The sequence below is a fragment of the Etheostoma cragini genome, chromosome 3 (genome assembly GCF_013103735.1).
Source record: "Etheostoma cragini isolate CJK2018 chromosome 3, CSU_Ecrag_1.0, whole genome shotgun sequence".
NCBI classification, from domain to species: Eukaryota; Metazoa; Chordata; class Actinopteri; order Perciformes; family Percidae; genus Etheostoma; species Etheostoma cragini.
Window position 1 is genome coordinate 24,778,523 of NC_048409.1, and position 8,865 is coordinate 24,787,387.

An 8,865-nucleotide genomic window follows, 5' to 3' on the forward strand; every position below is an offset into this window, starting at 1 on the left:
GGTGAAGACGTACGCCAGCAGAGCTGTGGTGTAGGTGTTGCTGAGGTCACTGATGGACTCCTTGAGGCAAGACAAGCTAGAATTCACAGGTCCATGAAGGGCAGGATCCTAGAACAGATTAAAAGAACATATTGTCTTTTACAATCATTGTATCATTGTTAACTAATTCCTACATATAAAAGGAAACAAACGACTTCAGTAGGGAGACCAGGGACAGTTGTAACAGGAGATGGTTGTAACACTTTGAATTCCTCCCATCAGAAACAACCTGGAGTGATTATGTTAATGTCCCTCCATTCTTGCAAAAGAGGGAACCACATTTGAAACTTCTTGATGGCGTTATCTACAAAAGGTTGTTTTTGAGGCAAAACAATTTTTTTTCTTTCTGATGTACTTTTTGAATGCTGTTGTGAGATTAAATGTCTATGAAGTCAAAGAAGTATTATTAAAATCACTGTTTTGTAAGCTAATTTCTAAAAAAAGAAATGGCTAACAAGTGTCAAACTTATACTGTTCATTTTACTGTTTTCAATGCAATACCTCCGGCTGCTACTGATATTTGCACTAGTCGTTATATCCTTATAATAATTTTACATTTGACATACTTTATATTGCACATCATTTGATTTATACTGTTTCTTTTTTTAATGGGCTTCTGTTTCTTTTCTTTTTTCGGAGCCTTGCAACGCAATCTTGCTCAACTGTGTATCATGAATGTGTCAGGCACCCCCCGCTCTGACTTTATTGTTGTCTATTTTTTTTTTTTACTCTATTGCTGTCTGTATGTCTGTTTTATCTGTCTGTAACGTCACGTTTCCTGTTGCCAAGCAACCTGGGGAGGCGCGTGGTCTCCTTCATTCATCCACACTGTCACCTGTTCCGGCTCAGCCTAATTACCAGCACCCACCTGTGTCTCATCATCATCACCACCAGCTCTTATTCCGTGACCTGACCTCCAGTCCCTGTCGGATACTAAGTCTTCATCGTATGTATGTGGCGTCCCGTGTGACTTTTGCTAGTTTGTCTTTTGCTTCGTGTCTGTATTCGTGTTCGGGAACGTATCTCTTTCTACTCACCCTTCTCCTACGGACCATCATCACTCTACTAACCTCCGGTTTCATCTTCACTCCCCTGCCGCTACAGCATTTCCCCCGCTACACCTTGTTTGGTCATCTGGCTCATGGACTATCATCATTGAACTCTCGTTGGTTTTCACTCCTTGTCTGCGTTTGGGTTGTTTCTACCAGCCCATTCTGACAGAATGAGCAGTTTAATGACAATAAATTTTGCCTAACTCTTAACTAGCAGTCAAGCTACCTCACATGAGATGAAAACATGGTTACGGGGTGTTACAACGGTTCCAGTATAATCAAAAACTGCATAGATTTTCATTTAATGTAAAATGCTTTCTAGCCCCCACCCCCTCCCTCTCCATTGTCTGAGTTCATGTTTAAACTTTTGGTGTTCTACCCATTAAATAAATGTATACATTATAATTTGACGGCTTCACCTCTTTTTTTTATCATGTTGCGTGAAAAACAGGTAATCATTACTTAAAAACATGAAATGAATAGTCACAATAACAATGATAAATAATATTTTCCATTATGAGCATATGATTGATTCATTATATATATGTTTTAGACATGTTACAACCTGACATGTGTTAACCGTCCCTGGTTGTAACAGTGGAGAGACTGAATTACATACGCATTTCCTAAAACCACTTAAATACATTGTGTCAGCAGTTGACATATTAAAGTTCATAATATATATAAGAAATTGGTTATTCCAGTTTATAGTTTTTTTTATGTATTGCTTAAAATTGCAAAAAAGTGTCACAAATGTCCCTGGTCTCACCGGAGGGAATCACACAAAACAGCAGAAAGTGAGCTTTAGAAAAAACAAACAGAGGGCACAGAAGAAAAAGAAACCGGCCACGAATATTTTACAAAGTATTAACCAGTGCTACTAATCTGAAGGATAAAGAACAAAAAACTACCCACAAATGTAATTGTCAAATGAGGCATACGACACTAACCACCAAACAGAAATATGTTAAAAAAGACTAATATTACATTTTAAATATTATCACTACTATACTATAAATAGTATCACTACACTACTGGGGTTTCCTGCCTTTGCTCAAAACTAAGTATATTTCTACTACTTAAGTGGCATCACGCGGTGAGGTTGCAGCATTCAACTGAGTACAACTCAGTTTACCCCCTTCTGTCCACGTGTGTAGGAGAACCTAGATTGGCCTTCACTTCAATGTAAAAGCATGAAAGGCCCTTTCTAAAGCCAGTGTTTGGTTTGTTTGTTCTGGGCTCCTGTAGAAATATGGCTGTGCAACATGGCGGGCTCCGTGAAAGTAGACCTGCTCCTAATGTAGATGTGAAGGGCTCATTCTAATCAAACGAAAACACCAACTCTGTTTCAGGTGATTATACACTAATGAAAACATTTCTGCTTTTAGATCCCCCCCAAACACACACACATTCTACACACTAGTCCTTTCACAGTAAAAAAAAACAAAAACAAAACATGTTGTTAGTGTTCATAATGACAGTTCAGAATTTTTAGTGCTGTGCTATAAATATTTATATTCAAATGAATGCTACAATGCATATTACAGTATATACACAGTCACACTAAAAATGATCTACTCACATCTCTCGGTGTATTCATCTCCAAGAAGGCAGCAGTGATGTAGGCACTGAGAGTAACTTCATCAGACACACCACCCTGTAAAGAGGAAGCATGAGTAATTAGTGATCTAATCTGACTCAGTGGATGCAGGATGTAGGCCTGTCATTGGCCGTGTATTTCAAACAGTATTCTGCTCCCATTTTGCTATCTCCACTATCAGTTATAGCCAAAGTGAGTCTATTCCCCCTGTAGCCAGAGACATTGCACAACATTCTGGGCCTGGTAAAAAGGCCCTCTATGGGCCCCTCCCCGCAACCACAGATGTTCATTCTAACATCTTTTTGGGTCCTCCTCACACGAGGTACCTGGGTACTCAATCCCTCCCTGTGCTTTTTGACCACGGTCTGTAGCAGGTAACATTAATCTTCTCCTTGACTTCATGTTGCTTGTGGAAAAGGAGAATCAGGACATAAGTACGGGGAAAGGCAACGCCACCAAGCCACGGCGCAACATGTAGTTAGATTTTTTGAGAGGGACAGGTCAGGCTACGGAATGGGGATCAATGTCTCCAAGTAGCTGAGTAGCCCTGGCGGAGATTTAACGCACAATCATAAATCCCGCTTCAGTGCCACTCTCCCCCAGTCTGACGCCCCTGTCTATAGCAGAATGATAAAGGGTGCAGCCAGACCTTTCTCCAGCGCCGAACACAACACAGTGGAGATCTTATCGTAATCCCCTTTTTGTGACCATGAGCAACATTGAGCTGTTGAATCAACTTACATCCCAGAGCTGCTTGCCCATCCCACTACAACACTCTTCAGCTTTCAGTGGCTTTTAGCTTAGTATTAATATTCCTTGGTTGGTACGATGGAGTCCTAATAGATTTAACTGACCACCTCCACCAAAAGTCAAACCATAAACTCAGCTCATAACCTCACACAAGATGACTCAGCTCATAACCTCACACAAGATGACTCAATTCAAAGACATGGCACTTTTGGAAGGAAATCCTTTCAACACATAGGGGGGTAAAATTTGGAATAGTTTACCAGATGTGACACTTTTGGAATCTAAGACACTTGTAGAAATGAACCTTTATTTAATAAAATGAAAGGAGAGATGAATAAATGTATTTAGTATATTTGTAAATATGCACAATTTGTATAATAAAAATATATTATATTTCACATACATATTTGTATATAGGCCTACATATATACAGTTATTGATCACTGCAGTGTGGGTGAAACCTGCTGTAATTAATCAAAGAGGGAATCATCTCATGTCGCACATTTCGGGAGTGGACCCCTGGCTGGCATTTCTTACTAAGACATGAATGAAAATCAGCGTATACAAGCTCTAGTAAAGAGGGACTTTAATTACCTTCATTCTGTTGTTGAAGAGCTTTCCTGATTGTTCAAAACAGCCATTTTGTCGTTGTTTACTTTTCAGCCAAGTCACGGACGCTTCAATGTTCGCTGGGTCAATGTAGATGAAAGACTGTGCTTTGGCAAAAGATCTCAACACAAATGCAGTCAGCCTACGGATATTAAAAACAAAAGACAGAAAAAAAGACAAGAGGAAGCAGATCTATTTAATGCCTCGCAATAATCATCTACTCTACAAGTATGAACTGTATTTCGTAGTAAATGTTGAACAACATATAAATATATAATTAATTCTTCTTTGAGGATGAATGACCAGTAATGGTCTCACCAAGTGTTCCCTGTTCCTGCTCCAAATGTGCTGTAAGCACCGTCCTTATGTTTGTAGTTCAGCTGTCTCTGGTAGCCTGTATAACAATAGAAAAATGATTATTAGGTTATTTACAGATTTGATAGGATTTATGATAAATTCAAGATTTGGGGTAAATTTGTTGATTTGTTGTTGGTTACAGACTACATTTGATAACTTTAGTGGACAACTGACAGTAAAAAGATGACAGGAAATTAGGGGAGAAAAAACGGGAATGACATGCAACAAGATCTCCCTGGTGGCCTAGAAGTTAAGGTGGGGGCTTGTTGTCATCATCGTAACCCAGGCCAGCAGGGTGTCCCTGATCTGTAGTCTCTAATTGGAATGACGAGCATTGTCAAGCGCTTATACACACTGCTTGTTATATTTTGTGCAACCAGCACCAGAATGTAGCAGACAGTAGATTTGGCATAAGTGATCTTTTAGACAAACTAAAACGGAGACTCACCACTGGTCAGGAAGTTGGTAGCCTTTTCCTTGATGCCTGGGGTCAGCTGCTGTGTGTTTCTCAGGTACTCGAGGATGTAGATGTTTGGGGCGAGGAGTGCCATGTTCTGCTCACCACATCCATACGGCATCTGCAGCAGCCCATCCAGGTTCTTCAGAGCCCGGCCCAGAATGTCACCTGCGCAAAAAACACAGAATCACTTTAAATTTTTGATAGAAGCCTGTTCCCCTTTATCCGTCCATCCATCCATCCATCCATCCATCCTTCTTCATCCGCTTAACCAGTATCACTTGCGGGGGAAGCAGCTCCAGCATGGGACCCCAAACCTCCGTTTCCCGAGCCACATTAACAGAGTCCGACTGGGGGATCCTGAGTCGTCCCTCACTCGCGAACAAGACCCAGAAGTAACTCCTTCACTTGGGGTAAGGACTCATTCCCTACCAGAGCACGGCCCTGGCGAAGACCAACCCTCACCTAAAAAGAGTCTGTCTTCCAAAAAACCCGGACACAGCTCTCGCTTTGGTCATACAGCAACTGGAAGGCCCTAAGAAGGGACCCTCTCACCCCACACTCCCTCAGCACCTCCCATAGTGTCTACCGGGGGACCCAGTCCTACGCCTTTTCCAGAGCCACAAAACACATGTAGACCAGTGGGGCATACTCGCAGGCTCCCTCCATGATCCTTGAGAGAGTAAAGATCTGATCCGTTGTGCCACAACAAGGACGGAATCTGCCTTGTCCCTCTTTAACCTGAGGTTCACCTATCGGCTAAACCCTCCTTTCCAGGACCTTAGAGTAGACTTTACCAGGGATGCTGAGAAGTGTGATATCCCTGTAATTGGCACACACCCTCTGGTCCCCTTTTTTGAAGCGGAGAACCACCACCCCGATCTGCCACTCCTTAGGCACTGTTCCAGACTTCCACGCAATGTTGAAGAGGCGTGTTAACCAAGACAGCCCCTCCACACCCAAAGTTTTCAGCACTTCTGGACAGAGGTCATCAATCCACGTGGCTTTGCCACTGTGGAGTTGCTGAACTACCTCAGTGACTTCCACCAGGGAAATTGACGACAATCCAGCATCACCCTCCAGCTCTTCCTTTAACCATAGAGGGCGTATTAGCTGGATTTAGGCATTCCTCAAAATGTTCCTTCCACCGCCCTATGTTAGTTGAGGTCAACAACTTCCAATCCTTACTGTACACAGCTTGGATGGTTCCCCGCTTCCCCCTCCTTAGGTGGTGAAGCACCTTGGTGCCGACCGAAAGTCCTTCTCCATGTCTTCTCCGAACTTCTCCCACACTCCCTGCTTTGCCTCTTTCACAGCAGAGGCTGCAGCCCTTCAGGCCCTTCTGTACCTTGCTACTGCCTCTTGCTCTTTCTGGGATAGCATATCCTGGAAAGACTCCTTCCTCAGTCTGACGGCGTCCCCGACCACCGGTGTCCACCAGGGGCTCTTAGGTTACCGTCCCTTTAATGATTATTAAATCGATCATTGACCTTTGGCCCAGGGTGCTCTGGTACCACGTAAACTTATGAGCATCCCTATGCTTGAACATGGTGTTTGTTGCAGACAATCCATGAAACAGAAATCCAACATCAGCCGCACTGGTATAAATCATGGAAGCCGTTCCTCCCAAGGTTCACACCTCTCCATGTAACTCAATCATTGCCCCCGTGTGCGTTGAAATCCCCCAGCAGAACTATGGAGACCCCACTGGAGGTAAACGCCAACATAGCGGCACTTAGCCGGGGGCTTGTGAGTCTTCCCACACCTGCCCGGGGCCTCATGCCCTGGAACTCCGGAGTAGAAAAGAGTCCAACCCCTATCCAGAAGTATGGTTCCAGAACCAAAACTGTGCGTAGAGCTAAGCCCTACCAGATCTAACTGGTAGCACTCCACCTCTCGCACAAGTTCCGGCTCCTTTCCTCACAGAGAGGTGACATTCCACGTCCCCAGAGCCAGCCTTTGCCGCCCATGTTTGGTCCGTCGAGGCCCCTGGCCTCCACCGCCCCCAGCAGTTCTTCCCACAAGTGTTGGGCCCATGGGATGGAGAGATAGGCGCCACGCAGTTTTTTTAGGCTGTGTGCAGCTGGGCTCCGTGGCAAAACCGGCCAACAGGCGCTAACTGAGGAGCCCTCCATCCGGGCCTGACTCCAGACGGGGGCCCGGAACTTCATCGGGCAGGTCAATAAATCTCCCTCTCTGTGATTCATAGGGGGTTTGGAAGCCTGTTCCCGTCCTAGAATTTTCTTGGTGAAAGCAATTCTCAATTAAAAATAATTTTCTATTAATTTACCAAGGACTGAAACTGAAGCACGGGCAGATCCATCAATCATGTCCTCAGGGAGTTGTATGTTCATTTCCTCTGTCAAAGCTTCCCCTGTGAACAGAGAGAGAGAGAAACACTCAGCAGTAAAACAAAGATGTCTTTTAGATGAAACGGACAGTTAGTGGATCAAGAAAGATTAAATCACAAAAATTGAGGGTTCTTTCATTTATTTAACAGTAAATCAATCTGATGCACCTGCACTATGCTTGCTCTAATCACAATGAAGTGCTTTATGAAAGTAGTGAATGTCTCTATTACATTTTTTAACATTCAATCTACTCCACTTCCAGTATTTTTCTTTTCACATGTTTGATGGGTCATGACTGGTACCGTACTAACCTTTTGGGCAGAGCAGCCAGTTGTAGGTCTTTGTCATCTCAGTTCCCTCAGCCTGAGAGGGAAAGAAATAATGTGAGTCACAGAGTTTCCATTTGGTCAATAGATAAGCATTTTCTTTGTCATCTTGTTTCTAGGGTACCAACCTTTACTATGATAGGCCGTGTGACCACGTCAATTCGTCCCCTTTCAGGCACGCTCACAACCTCATTGTCACATGAAATTTGGGATGTCACAGCCTCAGCACTCACTGACACATTTACAACTCCTGAACAGAACAAACAGTGTGAAATTTGATTTGAATTTGATTAGATTTTTTATTACAAAAATGTCAAAACATTTTATCACTAAGGTGGATCTCACTGATTTAACAGAGATTAGAAAGGGCTCCTCCACCTCAACAGCCTTGTGGTTAAAAGATTGACTCTCACCTAAGGCTGAAGGGGCCATGGTCCAGCTGAGGGTCTTGCGCTCATTGCCGCACAGACAGGATGTGTACTGGTCACCAGAGAGGGGGGTGAGGGTGTAATCTAAGGAGGGGGTTGGAGTCACAGAGACCTGTTCAAGAGAGAGAACAAAATATTTAAAAACTGGAGATTTTTGTCAAATGCAAAAAACTGTTACTACAGAAAAGGGCTGCAGCATTTAACCATTCCCGGGTGCATACAGTCTTGAATGGGGTGACAGAACCGGCTAGGGAGGTGGGTAGAGTGAAACAGCAATCACTGACAGGTTTCAACAATGTTTTAAAATGTGCCTCTGATTCTACATTCAAAAGGGAGTAGGTAAAGTCATTATCAATTGCAATCTTTTGCAGTTGTCTTTTACACATACAGACACACACACACACACACCGTACAAATACGTTATATATAACGTATATATGTCCTAATTTTTATGATTTATTTTTTCTAGTTCTAGATAATGAAAATTAGAGCTGAATTTCCATTTAATTTGGTACATTTCCACTGCAGGATTATTTTTGGCGACCCCTTAACTTTTTATCTAGAGCCATCATCAGGTAAATTGTAAATTTATAAATATTCACTTTGTAAAGTACTTTGGTTTACGACCAAAATACCTGCAGACCAATTACCATCTGACTGTACTTTGTGTTTTGTGCTAAGTAGCTAATTGTAAATGCTAACACAATAAAGGTGGGGAAAATGGTAAACATGAAACCTGCTAAAAGACAGCATGTTAGCATTGCATGGTAAGAATGTTAAAACATTTTTTTTTTTTTTATCGCATTACCATGATGCAGCTGGTCAGGTAGTTGAAGGTGGTTGCCTTCAGTTCAAAGTGCTCCCCCCGGATGATGGAGTAGGGCAGGCTGAGCTCC

The 8,865-nt window shown here is 42.9% G+C and overlaps 1 protein-coding gene and 1 long non-coding RNA gene across 2 annotated transcripts in view; one reads left to right on the plus strand and one right to left on the minus strand.

The window, feature by feature from the left end:
* LOC117941731 overlaps positions 1-6,453 on the plus strand; it is a 27,065-nt gene extending 20,612 nt beyond the window's left edge. The window contains exons 3-5 of the long non-coding RNA XR_004655964.1: positions 2,292-2,307; positions 4,699-4,702; positions 6,444-6,453. This is a non-coding gene — a long non-coding RNA (uncharacterized LOC117941731). The remainder of the gene's footprint in view (positions 1-2,291; positions 2,308-4,698; positions 4,703-6,443) is intronic.
* The window catches only part of LOC117941696 (alpha-2-macroglobulin-like), a 67,391-nt gene that overhangs the window by 53,791 nt on the left and 4,735 nt on the right, over positions 1-8,865 (minus strand). The window lies entirely within an intron of this gene.